Source organism: Micromys minutus, assembly GCF_963924665.1.
Source record: "Micromys minutus genome assembly, chromosome: 2".
Taxonomy (NCBI): Eukaryota; Metazoa; Chordata; class Mammalia; order Rodentia; family Muridae; genus Micromys; species Micromys minutus.
In genome coordinates this window covers 42,912,438-42,925,503 of record NC_137971.1, presented here as the reverse complement: position 1 = coordinate 42,925,503, position 13,066 = coordinate 42,912,438, and the positions used below count along the sequence as shown (strand labels likewise).

Sequence of the window (13,066 nt, the reverse complement as noted above, 5' to 3'; positions counted from 1 at the left end):
AATACACATTGTAATTCACAGCTGACCCATGCCTTGTTTGTCCTGTGTTACTGGACCAGTATGCCCAAATGAAGTCATTCAGAAATTGCCATTGAGCCATGGCAGTCCTGACTGGTAGCTTAATATAAACCCCATTGCCCCCATCTCCTCACTGCCTCCACATCCCTTAAACAGCTTGCCAACAGAAGGCAGCATAAAATCCAAACGCTTCCAGCATGATTCCTGTCTGTGCTTCCTCTGCCTCAAATAGAGCTGACCATTGAGCTGGGCTGCCACAACTTGTAAGGTATGAAGGACTGGATTTGAAGTGGCCTGTTTTAGGATTAACTTGCCAGTGCTCAATAAGAGTCATTTTATAGAGACACAAACATAGGTAAGCTTTCCCTTTGTTCAGTTTTAACTCAGTTTTCAGGAAGTAACCAAATCACACCTAAGTAGAGCTGATTCCAGAGGGACCCAAGGATGAATCAGTGCTTAGGGAGGAGCTTCTTTATCCAAGGCTTATTGTGGACCCAGGATAAGCTTCTGGTTTCTGTGCTTGACTGATACCTGGTCCCACTTTTGCTTGGGATTTTGTTTGGGGCAGTTTGCAGTGGGAAGTAGCATCCTTGCCTGTCCTTCCACAAACCCTCCTGGTGTTGGGCACATAATGAGTGAGCCATCCCCTGCCCTCCACTCCCACCCTTACTAGCATGCTTTCCAGGTGTACTGCTGAGCTGTTCAGTCTAGGTGCTGGTCCAGCAGAACTTGGAGCAGAAGGTTGACCATTTGACTTAGGGCTGCTCAGTCTTTAAAACAGCACTGAAGCAGGACCTGGAGAACAAATTCCTAATCTAACAGCTATAAGTAGGCTTCTTCAGAAAACATTCTCAGAATAAAGATATGCCTCACAGAAACAGTGTTCTGCTGGTGCAAGGGCCATTAGCTGTAACTGCTGGCTGTGTTACAGAGAAACTAGAGAGACGGAACATTGAGTGGTAGGAAGTGGCTGCAGGTCCCAAGTACAGTGTTGGGGCCATAGTTTGTTGCTGATTGGTAGGCTAAGAGGATGATTTTTCTGGCTTTGAGTTGAACATGCCATAAAAAGGCTTTGGAGCTTCCTATTTGTTGAGCATCTGCCATGGTCTAGGGAACATCTGTATAGATCTCATGATGGTGCCACATCACAGTAAAGGAGTTTGAGACTTGAAGGGCTTTCTTGAATTATTCAGTGTTTATTTCCCATAAACAATGCAGAAGTGCCTTGAATTCCAGAGGAGTGGTTGTAGGCCAGAGTTGTTATGTATCCAAATCGTAGATCAGCTACCATCTACGTTTGAGACTCCAGGGCCTCAGTTTACCCTGCTGTATTTGAGTTTTAGTAAAGGTTCACTCTAACTAAACACATGAACTAGGAAAGTCAGTGGTGCATTGTCGTGTTACATAAGTGATTATTAAATGCGATGATGATAATTCTAGATTCAGAAAGATAAAAATCTAATACCCTTCACAATGTTGTTATTTATCCAGAGCCCAAACATAAAAGCTCCAGCTTTAGAACATTAAAATTCAATGCATTTCCCACATGCAGGAATTTTCTCCAGGGTCTCATGCAGGAGGGGCAGGAGGCACAGATGGTAGTAGGTGGGCTGTATGACTTCAAGATTTAACAGTCTTGATTAAGTGTTAGGCTAGGCTAAAATAGAAATAAACCCCTATGAAAACAGACCACTTTGGCATGGAAATTGTTCCTTTACTTTTAAGCAACTTTGTTGTCTTGATTTGTACACACACACACACACACACACACACACACACACACACACACACACGGTGGGGTATGCATCTCCTGAGATGACAGTATTCTTATCCCATTTTACTAGGCTGCACTACAGGCCTCATGGAGAAATCTGAAAACTAAATTTTGAGCATTTTAACTTTGTGTAAGATTCAGGAGAACAGAGAGCTTTTGGAAAAGAAAGACCAGGGAAGGACCTTCTATAACACAGTAGCTGAGAGGAACATCAGGAGTAACTTGCTGCACACAAGAGCCGAGTGCAATACTGGAAGCAGTACTTCCTTTGAAGAGTATTCTGTCCCCCTGTGTATGACATCTCCAGATGTTACTTTGTAGGTATATTTGGGCTGCTGTTGGTAGCCACAGAGCAATTTATGACCACCCAGCATCTGAACACCTTGGAGTTCATACCTGTGGTCCACCGAGCTGGGCATTTGCACAGGATAAGCACATTCTCTCATCTGGGTCAGATTCAAAGTAAAGCAGACTGTCCCCATCCCCACCCTATGTCCATTGTTACAAACCGCAAGGGACCACAGTGCTACTTATTTTCTCCAGGCTGCTTACAAGTAGACATTTCCCCTTGGAGGGCACCTCAGTAGTTATGTGTTTTATAAACTACTGCTACACATGAGCTAGAAAACACTGAGAAAGAGCAGGGAAGAGTTACGTGAAAGAGCAGTAAATACGCCTTTGTTTTCTTCTTCACCTTGTATTTCTTAACAGCAGCTTTACATAGAAGAGGACACCCAGCATTAACTTCTGGCCTCTCCACACATGTACAAACACCTCACACAAACACAGACACAAATCAGGAAAAGGTTTTATTTCATACTTCACACTGATAATCATCTTAAAGTTCACACAAATGAAATTTACTCTTTTGTCCACTTGGAGGTAGTGGATAACTCAGAAATACTAGAAACATTCGTATCCTCTCCTACGGCACCCGCCGACCCCAGGGAGTCTGCCTCTCTGCGGTAGGAGGGTACCATGGAGGCACCGCCGTCCGCGCCTCGCAGCCACCTTTGCGGAGCCTGGAGTCCTTTCTCCCGAGTCTTTGCTGTGGGTGCTGTGGCTGCGGATTCCCAAGGCTTTGTGGAGGATCGGGAGCTGCCTTCCTATATCTCTGACCCAGGTTCCCCAGAATCCGGATGGGACCGCCTCCGGCAGCTGTTTGTCAAAGAGTAAAAATGCCTCAGTGAACAACAGAGAATCTCAAAGGATATTGACTATATCTGCAGAGCGGCAGTTTCAGCAGGCATCATTGGCTGGACATATGAGGGGATACCTGCTTTTATTTATGCCAAAAACTGCTACATTGAGCAGATGCCGTGCAAAGCGCACACCGTGCTGCTATAAGGGGCTTCATTCGGTATGGCTGGCGCTGAAGCTGGAGAACTGCAGCCTTTGTGACCATATTCAACACAGTGAACACTGGACTAACTGTGTATCGAAATAAAGATGCCTTGAGCCATTTTGCTATAGCAGGAGCTGTCACAGGAGGTCTTTTCAGAATAAGCTTAGGTGTTGGAGGCCTGGTGGCTGGTGGTATAATTAGAGCTTTGTTGGGCACGCCGATGGGAAGCTTGTTGATGGCCCTTAAGAAGTACTCTGAGGAGACAGTCCAGGAGAGAAGACAGAAGGACAGGAAGGCACTGCATGAGCAGAGACTTGAATGGAGAAGCAGTCTGCAAGTCACTGAGCTCCTCCCTAAGGAAATTGAAAGTGGTTTAGAGAAGATTCAACCTGAGAAAGATGCTGAGAGAATCGGGGAGCTACTAAGCCTCCCTAGGAACCCTTCATCACCATAAACAGAGCGACCAGGGGTCTGTGCTGGGAACACCCGGCAGGTGTGAGTGCTGGCAGCCTTGGTAGCGGTGACTTGTCTTCCAGAGTCAGTCACTCAGTGCTGGGCAAGGTGTCACTGACAGTAACTCCAGCTGCTTGGGAGGCTGCGAAAGGAAGATATGGGAGGCTGGCTAATGAGAACCTGGTTCAAACATGTGTACCCACAAAAAAACAAACAACAGGACCAGAAAACAACCCAAATATTCTGATTTATCCTGATTATTGATCCATCTAAATACTTTAACATTTCTCTATCCTGCTAGATTTTATACAAGTAAAATTCTTCCCCAATGATTAAAATTGTGTTGTCTGGATCACCATTCACACCTCAGTCTTTTAAGAATGTTCTCTTGGAGTAACTAAAAGAAGGAACTAGATAGAGAATGGCTAATCTCTTCTTTTGGCCCTGAGAGAGTGTGGGCCTTTGTGCATTTAGTTGTTTGGATTTTTTTTTTTTTAAATAAGAATAAAAGGTGATCCCTGAGGAAGAATAAAAAAGAAACATTCGTATTACTATGTGACTGTTACCACTTCCAAACCCAATCTCCACAGTGAACTCACAGTAAATCCCTCTTTCCTTTGTACCTATGCATGCAGCCGCCCTGCGTTCCTCTGATGTAAGTAGAAGCGTGCACCCTACACGGCTCGTGATTCCTGGTGTATGGTGTATCCTTGGCTCATGCATATCTTACTCCTCTCGCTCCATTGGTTTTATGCATCCTTCAGAAGCTACTGCTATGGCTTTTTTCTTTAACCTCCCACTGTGAGTTCAGGCTGACTCTTTTGAGTTCCTATTCTTGTTCTTTTAAATATGCACCCAGAAATAGAACTACTGGATAGTATAGTAATTCTGTTTATTTTTTAAATTTATTTCTTGAGAAGCTACTGTAATGTCTCCATAGCAGCGGTATCATCTTGATGTTACCACCAGTGTGAATTTTTGTCTTCCTCTACATCCTTGCCATCAGGTATTAGTTACTAGTTTGTTTTGTTGTTTTGTTTTTTTTTTTACTATGAATGACATTTTATTTAGTCATTTTCTTTACAACTGAAACTCTCGGAATTCAAAATTAACATCCTAGCCTGTGAGCTTCTTGTACACAGAAGAAAGAGTTTTAACCTTGTGCTCCACGTTGTTCAGCTGTGCTTTGTCTAAATGAACTTTTATGAGCCAGTTACCCACAATTCACTTGGGAAGACCAAGTCCTCAAGGAAGGCGCCCCGTACTGCTGTCAGGGTGCGGCTTCTGGGGCCCTTCTGCTTGTTTTTCTTACCGCTTTTCCGGGTTGGCTTGGGCAGAATCCTTCTCTGAGCAATGAAGACTACGTGCTTCCCACTAAACTTTTTCAGTGAGGAACTGGTAGAAAAATTACGATAGCCTTCCGACCACAACCACCTTTGATTTCCTTGGCTGTGGTGATGTTGAATTCCCGCAGCTGCGCCTTGAAATCTGAGTTCATTTCTAGCTCGAGCAGCGCCTGAGAGATGCCAGACTCGAACTCGTCCGACTTCTCGCCATTGGGCTTCACACACGCTCGAGCTGAGCGTGGCTTCCTCCTCAGAGTGCCAGTTTAGAAAGAGGCACAACTCTCGAGAGAACAGCGCATATCTCTAGGTTTTTTTGTTTTGTTTTGCTTTGTTTTAAATGAGACATCATTAATGAGTTATCACTTGTGGTTTTTCTCTTGCATTTCTCTGATTAGTTATGTTGAGCAATTTTCATGTGTTTATTAATCATTTGTAAAACACCTATCCAAGTCCTTTGTCCATATTTAATCAGGTAGGGTTTTTATTTTCATTTTTGTTGACTTGTAGGAGGTTTTCATGAGTTCTAGATATTCCTTAACAAATATTTAATTTACAAGTATTTTTCATTTTAAATATAGTATCAATGTTTAAGTTACTATTTCTTCAGAACACTAGTTAAAAAACTTACTAACTTGCAGTCACAGTAAAAAAAAAAAATTCCTATGAAGTGGGAATGAGCATGTCCTTTGACCTTCGGGGATTTTGTTCGTTTGTTTTGGTTTTTTGTTTTTGTTTTTGTTTTGTTTTGTTTTGTTTTTGAGTAAATGCTCACTTCTGTAAAGGTAACTTTGATTACTCAGCCATTATTTAGGTTGCACAAATGCCCACTAGATGGTGCTCCAACTGCAGCAACGAATGTTTTCATATAGCTCAAGATAAATTTCCAAGTTGTTCCAACAACAACAAAGATTCAAACAGATAAGCTATTTACGTTAATCTGGACAGAGTAGTCACATCTGAGGACTATATGACGTAGAAATTATCCCCGAGCTTCTGAGCTGTAGTCCATTCCCAACTTCCCATGCTGATAGTCTGGTTCCGGGCTTTTGTTCCCATTCATTACCCACAATGCCACAGCTGACTATTAACTAGCATCCCAGAGAGTCTGGAGTGCACTCTCAGAGGCCTTGTTGGTGTAGCATAAGAAAGCTGCAGTTCTATACAGGGTACTTATTCTATGGCTATTTTGAAAGATCCTTAAATACAGATTAGAAATTCAAATTTTCTCTAATTTTTTTTCATTAATCTTGGGAAATTACTTAATGAAAGTGGACAGATTAAATAAAAACTCTTGCCTGAAAGCTTGAAACCTGACTCACTCAGCCTTTTGTATTTGAGGGCACCCCTGTCCTTTTGATCATAAAAAAGATGGAAACTCATATTATAGTTCTGGTGTGAGATGAAATTGACTTACCAAATCACCTTTTTAGAAACTTTGCAACTTTCACTGGTATTAGCATTAAACATTTCTGATAGCCTGTAAGCCATCAACAAAACCAAAAAGTGCAGTTGTCTTTATGATGTTGCAGACAGTTCGTTTGTGGACTGTTTGTATAGCTTGCCCTGCTAGTCATTTACTGACTTATACACAGTTCTCACTGGTTCCCCCATGTGTATTGCCCTTGTGTTTCCAGGGTCTACTAGAATTATCTGTCTATTGGATTGTAACTGAGTTCTGCTCAGGTTTATTTGCCTGGTAATGCATGTAATTGTATCTTTCCACATTTGGTCTTTCTTACTATAGTAATTGCTCTCCAAATGTAGAGCTATCTTTAAGAAAGTGTATCAGTTAGCATAGTCAGTTAGCATAGCCGAACTTGTGGCTACTTGGTGGTTTCTTATAACCCCCTAACACCAGATGGGAGAGAAAAAGAAGGGAAAAGGGTGATGTTAGCGTTAGACTACTTCCTGGAATTAGAAGTGTGAGTTCCTTCGGCCAAGTTTGATCTTTGCTCTCAGAATATCTAATTTCTTCTTCTTGTTTCTTTGCACACAACTACTTAACAAACCAACCAACATCAACCTCTAATCTTTAAAGTGCTGAAAATGGCTTCTCTTTTTAGCAAGCGCCGATGTGGGGGTGGGTGGTCACCAGCCCTTCCCTAAGCCCTGTTCTCCATTCCCTAGCTCATGGCTGCAAGTGGTTCTTCCTTCACTGGTCAGCTGATAAGATCTTCAGAGTGTTTCCAAATGAAGTCTGGAGGATTCCATGACACACTTCCTCTTATCAGTAATTTCCTCTCTGGTTTCAGTTACTTGCTCTTCTTTGTAGTGCAAATATACTAAATAAAAATATTCATAAGTAAGCAGTGGCTTATTTACTGCTGCTACAATTACTTCATTATGCTATTGTTCTTTTTACTGTCTTACTGTGTTAGGTTTATGACTTACATATTAGCATTGTTACATATGTGCAGGTTGAGAGCTCCTTAGGGTCTTACATTTATTTTTAGTCTTATATTTTGGAATTATTTTTCATTCTTTCTTAGGTTTATTTTATGTGTGAGAGTAGTTTTGCTTGTATGTATGTATGTATGCAGTGACCTCAGAGTTCGTAAGAGGGTGTTGGATCTCCTGGAACTGGGTGTTTGTAAGCCACCATGTGAGTCCTGAGAACTGAACCTGGGTTTTCTGCAAGAGCAACAAGTGCTTTTCATTTCTGAGCCAAATCTCCCATGTGTGTTTCGGATTTTGTTGGCAGTTTCTGTTTTATTGTTTAGTTGTTGGAGTTCTGGGATCCAGCCCAGGGCTTTGTGCTTGCTAGGCAAATGCTCTGCCTCTGGGCTACTTCCTGCACTCAGGGTCTATTGTTACTGTTCTTAAGGACTTTAGAATATTTGCTTAAAGATAACTGGGAATAAAAATCCAAATCTCATCATGGATTTTATTTATACTGTATAAACATATATAGTTAGCATGAAGGCAATTTAATACAACATTTCTAGTAAGTTTAGACTTCAGTGTTTCACATGAGGTTGTAGGGAATTTTCAAATTAAGTCAGTATTCAGTTTCAGATTTTGAATCATTAGATCATTTCAATTTTTATATATTCAAATAGGAATCATACCATTTCTATGAGGTTCAGATATTTATGGGGTTTGTCCTATGTGAGGATTCATCCAAGGAACTTCTTAGAACATATGAAGTGATTGCTGTTATATTCTGAGGGGTTAACATGCTTAGACTGTGAATAGCCTTCCATGGAGGTTGATGAAATCTGCTTAGATTGCTGTCTGTAATTGTAGCTTTTCATAAACCTATACTTTTGTGTTTTCCACGCCTTTTCTGCAAAGAACTCTATTGCCCTCTAAATTCTATTTCTTCATTTAGACGGTCGCACCCAAGGGCCACATTGTATCTGTCACCAAAATCCCAATAATGCATTTCATAGCTGGCAGCACAGTTTGAAAGAGCACAGGAACAGCTCAGCATTTTTGCTCTGTTTACTGGGATTGTTAAAGCTGAGGTTAAAAGTTGAGATGGGCTCAACTTAGGAAGCACCTGTTGTTTCATCAAGGACTGTGGAAGGAGCATCCTAAGACCTGGTGACTGCAGTTTTGTCTGTCGGGTGTGGAACTCCAGTGGGCAAGATACCATCCCCATCCTTAAGGAAAGTCTGGTTTCCTCAGAGAGACACTAGATAGTAAAGCATTTCCATAGCAGTAAGTCAATGCTGGGAAACAGCCAGCCATCCAGCAAGCGCTAGCATGCTCTCCCAAATGCTCCTTTAACTTGGCCATTCCACGGTTCCTCAGCCATTGAGGATTCGGGAAGAGGTTAAGATTTTGCTTCCAAGGGAAAAATTCCCCTTCACTCAGACATAAAAATTCCAATAGCTAAGAAGAAAATTATTTTAAAGGTAATCTCATGACCAGAGTTTTTACATTTTTTAAAATTTTGTTGCTTCAAATTAGGAAATTGTAGCTCTATTCAGTAATCTGCAAGGATATTTAATATCATTAAATATTCCACTGTCTGGGGAACTTTCTAATCATTCAGACACATTGGTGTTTCAAGACTCTGTGTGGTGCCTTCTGTTGTCTTCTGTGAGTGTCAGTCAGTATACCCGTGTTGTAAGGAAGAAGGGCAGCAGCCCTAACTACACACAAGCGTGAACCCAAGCAGTGTGACTTCAAGATCAGATCGTCTCAACTACTCACTTATTTGCAAAAGTCCTCAAGAAAAGTGGCCCTAAGAGAATGCAAATACAGAAATTTGACAAAATTTAAGAACACCTTTAATTTTAAAAAAACCAGTGTGTTTTCATATGTATTTCAGAACTGCAAGGCCTAACAAGACAACAAATCTAACAAAACAAGGAAACAAAAGGCCTTGGAGCAAGGGCCAGAAATTGAGTTGACTCTGCCAAAACCACTAATGGGTTTAGGGGCTTTGGCCTCTGCGGGGTGCAGGTGGATGTCTGATCTAGACAGATGAGATCTAGACACACCTAGTCTTCCAGCAGCCTCCAGTCCTTGGTGCTTAAAAGTGAACAGACAGCATCAAACCCTCCCAATTTGGCAGCTGCGTTTACTTAGCAAATGTTTATGGGGTGTCTTGTTCCTGCACCTCCTGCCCTTCCAGGAGAGAGTTGTCCCTTTGTGGTTAGAGGCCCTGAAACAAGGTCTCATCTAAATCTCCTCAGACCATCCAGCTTTCCTGTTAATCCTACCTTTGAAAGCTCTTGCCACCCTTTGCAGGGACCCTCACCGTAGTCTCACCTAAAAACCTCTCTAGATTCAGCTCTGTTAACTGTTTGGCAGTTCAGCTCCACACAGAGATACCACTCAGACTGACTTACAAGTGATTGGAGGGTTGGGTTTAAATTTTTTGTAAGGTTTGCCTTCCTCTTGTCAAGCAGTTTTCAGGAAGGTGTTTCCAAGCTCTGTCTAGTGGATGTATCTAAGCCTGAACACATCTGCAGCCAGCTTTTAAAAGACAGGTTAATTTGTCCATTTTCCTTGGCAAGCCACAGTTTCTGATAGAGTGACTATAACTTTAGTTGGGCATCTGATTTAGTTTTTGTTGTTGTTGTTGTTGTTGTTGTTTGCTTTTGTCATTTTTGTTTCGGTTGGTTGATTAGTTGGTTGGTTCCTTGCTACTCTACCTAGTTGTCCTGGCAACAGCCATCAACTTGAAATTATAGGAAGTAAAGGGGCTTATTTGTTATTATTATCAAGAAAGAAAAGCTGTTGTCTCATACAAGGTCTACTGCTTGTATCCACAGAGGGGCAGCATAGCTTTGCAGACTCCCACAGCTCAGAAACCCCCAAATGTCCTCCCATTATAAATTTTTGTCTATCCTGGATAACCAGTTACTCAGGGCTTTTCTTCACTATGTTTTAGTTTTTGGTATTGGTTTTGTTTGTTTGTTTTTGTTTTTTTCTGAGACAAACTCAGCTATCTTAAAAGATTGCATGTGTGTCGCTTACATGGAGATCGTAGAACCAACTTGTTCATTTTACTGGTTATGTAACAGACACATTTTGAGTTTTCATACAGGATTACGTGAGGCCTTATGTATCTAATTAGGAAAGCCACACAGCCATCTACTTTTTTATTGAAAAAAAATAGGGTTTTTTTTTAATACAATATATTGTGATTATGGTTTTCTCCTCCCATAACTCATCCCAGATCTTCCTCCCAACTCCTATCTACCTAATTCCGCACCTTTCTCTCTCTCAGTAGAAAACAGGCAACATACATACATACATACATACATACATACATACATACATACATACATAAAATAAAAATAAAATAATATAGGACAAAACAAATAGGGAAAAAAAGGACCAAAGTAAAAGCACATGAAACATAGATGCAGAGACATACATTCAAACACACAGAAATGCCATAACACAAAACCAAAAACTAAATATATAAGCAAAACACCTGTAAGGTTTAAAGAACGAATAAGGCATTATGAGACCGAAAACCTTCAAAATACCATTGAGTTCATTTTGTGTTGGCCATCTGCTACTGGGCATGGGGCCTGGCCTTAAATGTGGTCTGTACACCCAGTAAGACTCCATTGGGGAAAACAGTTTTTTCCTTTGCCAATTGTCATCAGTTGGAGATAGCTTCTGGGTGAAAATTCACTCCCCATCTCATGCATGACCTTTCCAGGCCCTGTGCATGCCACTACAGTCCCCAGGAATCTATAGATACATCAGTCCTGCTGTGTTTAGGCTATGTGTTCTTCTTGTCCTCCATCTCCTCTGGCTCTGGCAGTCTTTCCTCCTCCATACATACGGTTCCCTGACCCCTGAGGTCAGGACTCAGTGGTGGAAGGTTTTTCACTTTCTACACATTGTCTATTTGTGGGTTTCTGTATTTGTTTCCAGCTACTGCGGAGGGAAGTGTCTGATGATGGCTGAGTACTGATCGGTTGGTCAGTGTGCCTCTGGCCTGGCCCAGCGGGACTGTTCAATGAAGTGGAAAGGGCATAAGCAGGGAGGGGAAAATGCCTTAGCCCCTGTTGCTCCAAGACACTGCACTGGGATGGGGGATGGGTGCTGGTTAGTGAGCAGAGTGCAGGGAAGCTTATGATGGTAAAAGCTTTGGGAGAGCATTCTCTTCCTAGGCACTCTTACAGCTCTTGCAACAGATGCTCTCGGATGACCGAGTAACTCTCATACACCAACTCTCATACACCTTTATTCCTTCTGGACTGGATTTTACCTACAGTTTTGAGATGGGTTGGATCTGACAGCAGGTGCTTCCTATTTGCTTAACCTGAGGTGCCTCATCTACATGAGGATGGATTTGTGGGCCCTGAAGAACAAACTTCTCTCTATGGGGGGCTGTGGCTTTGTGACAGAGGCCTGGAGTCTGAGCAGGTAAAGCTTCTACCATCCCAAACAGTTCACCAACTGGGGACCAAGTATTTAAATATATGCACATATGGGGGTCATTCAAGCCACCACACCAGCCTAGGCATATCTTCTGTTGACCTTATTTGCAGAGAAAATAAGAAACTAGCATGTATCATGGGCCAAACCACAAAGAGCTAGGGGCGCCTTCCAGAAGTTCAGTGTTGTCAGAAGTCTAGGTGAAAGTAGGCTATCACTGACCTAGTGGGTTATACTTGAGACACTACTGGCTCCTTCAGTCACCTTTGATCACCCAGCAGGACTTTATTGTCTGCACATAAGTCTCTCTTAAGACTGCCAGTGAGAGCCACACCCCCTCTGAGTATTTAGATATAAATCCATTTCCCCCTCCTGAAAATGTTCATTCACTCAACAATTAAATACTGTTCACTTCACAAGATTGATGCTTGGGTATCGGGAGAAGGAAGTCAAGAGAATTGACTTATGTTCCAAGAATCTGCCTGGAGGTTGTTATGAGGGCTGTCCCTGCTATGATTTCAGAGGAAAGATGAGTTGTTTTCCACTTTGATGACTGAAGACTTCAAGAAAGGTAGATAAAGATAAAGAAAAATACAGACATTCTGGGTAGGATGAAGGCAGTGAGGTTAGTTTTTGTATGCCCTCTTGGAGACGACCTTGACCGAGTCATATAAAGATGGTAGCATGCAAATGGCACTGAGGTTGCATTGTAATCACAAAGCCTCTGTACAGTTAAAGCTGCACGAGGATTAGAACTTCAGGGAAGAAGTAGGTTGGTTTGGTTGGGTTTTTTATTTTATATTTTTAAAAGGTTGGGTATCAAATCCATATTGCAGTTAATTTTATAAAAGTCAATGTAATTGAGGTTGTTGAGAAAGAATCTTTTTAAATGGATAGAAAAGAAATAATTACCAAATTATTTTTGTTGTTCCTATCCTTCTAGGAATCGAACCCAGAGCCTTGTAATAAAACTTTTGTTTGGTTTTGTAACGTGGGCTTGCTACATAGCCTAGATTGACTCAGTTCTCCTGCCTCAGACTTCTAAATACCGGGATTAAAGTAATACACATCATCCCTGGCATCCACTAGCTTAATGAGTCTTGCTAAATAAGGATTCCAATGCAAAAGACTGGAGTATCTGTGGGGAACACAGTGAGGTTAAATAGAGGTTAAGAGTATGTGCCATACTGGGAAACTAATTTCATCTGTGTGCCAGTATGTTTCTATATAAATTATTTTTTAACATAACCAGTAGTTTGGAAAACACTATTTTAG

The 13,066-nt window shown here is 41.6% G+C and overlaps 1 protein-coding gene and 2 pseudogenes across 3 annotated transcripts in view; 2 read left to right on the top strand and 1 right to left on the bottom strand.

The window, feature by feature from the left end:
* LOC308416310 (guanine nucleotide-binding protein G(q) subunit alpha) overlaps positions 1-13,066 on the top strand; it is a 228,412-nt gene that overhangs the window by 195,134 nt on the left and 20,212 nt on the right. The gene's annotated exons all lie outside the window — the stretch shown is intronic.
* On the top strand, positions 2,771-3,591 carry LOC308416940 (complex I assembly factor TIMMDC1, mitochondrial-like; annotated as a pseudogene). Its single transcript has 2 exons — positions 2,771-2,964; positions 3,022-3,591. The product of its transcript is annotated as a complex I assembly factor TIMMDC1, mitochondrial-like (transcript).
* LOC308416939 (small ribosomal subunit protein eS7-like) lies at positions 4,671-6,403 on the bottom strand (annotated as a pseudogene). The gene is made up of 2 exons: positions 6,351-6,403; positions 4,671-5,182 (listed from the first exon to the last, which is right to left on the bottom strand). The product of its transcript is annotated as a small ribosomal subunit protein eS7-like (transcript).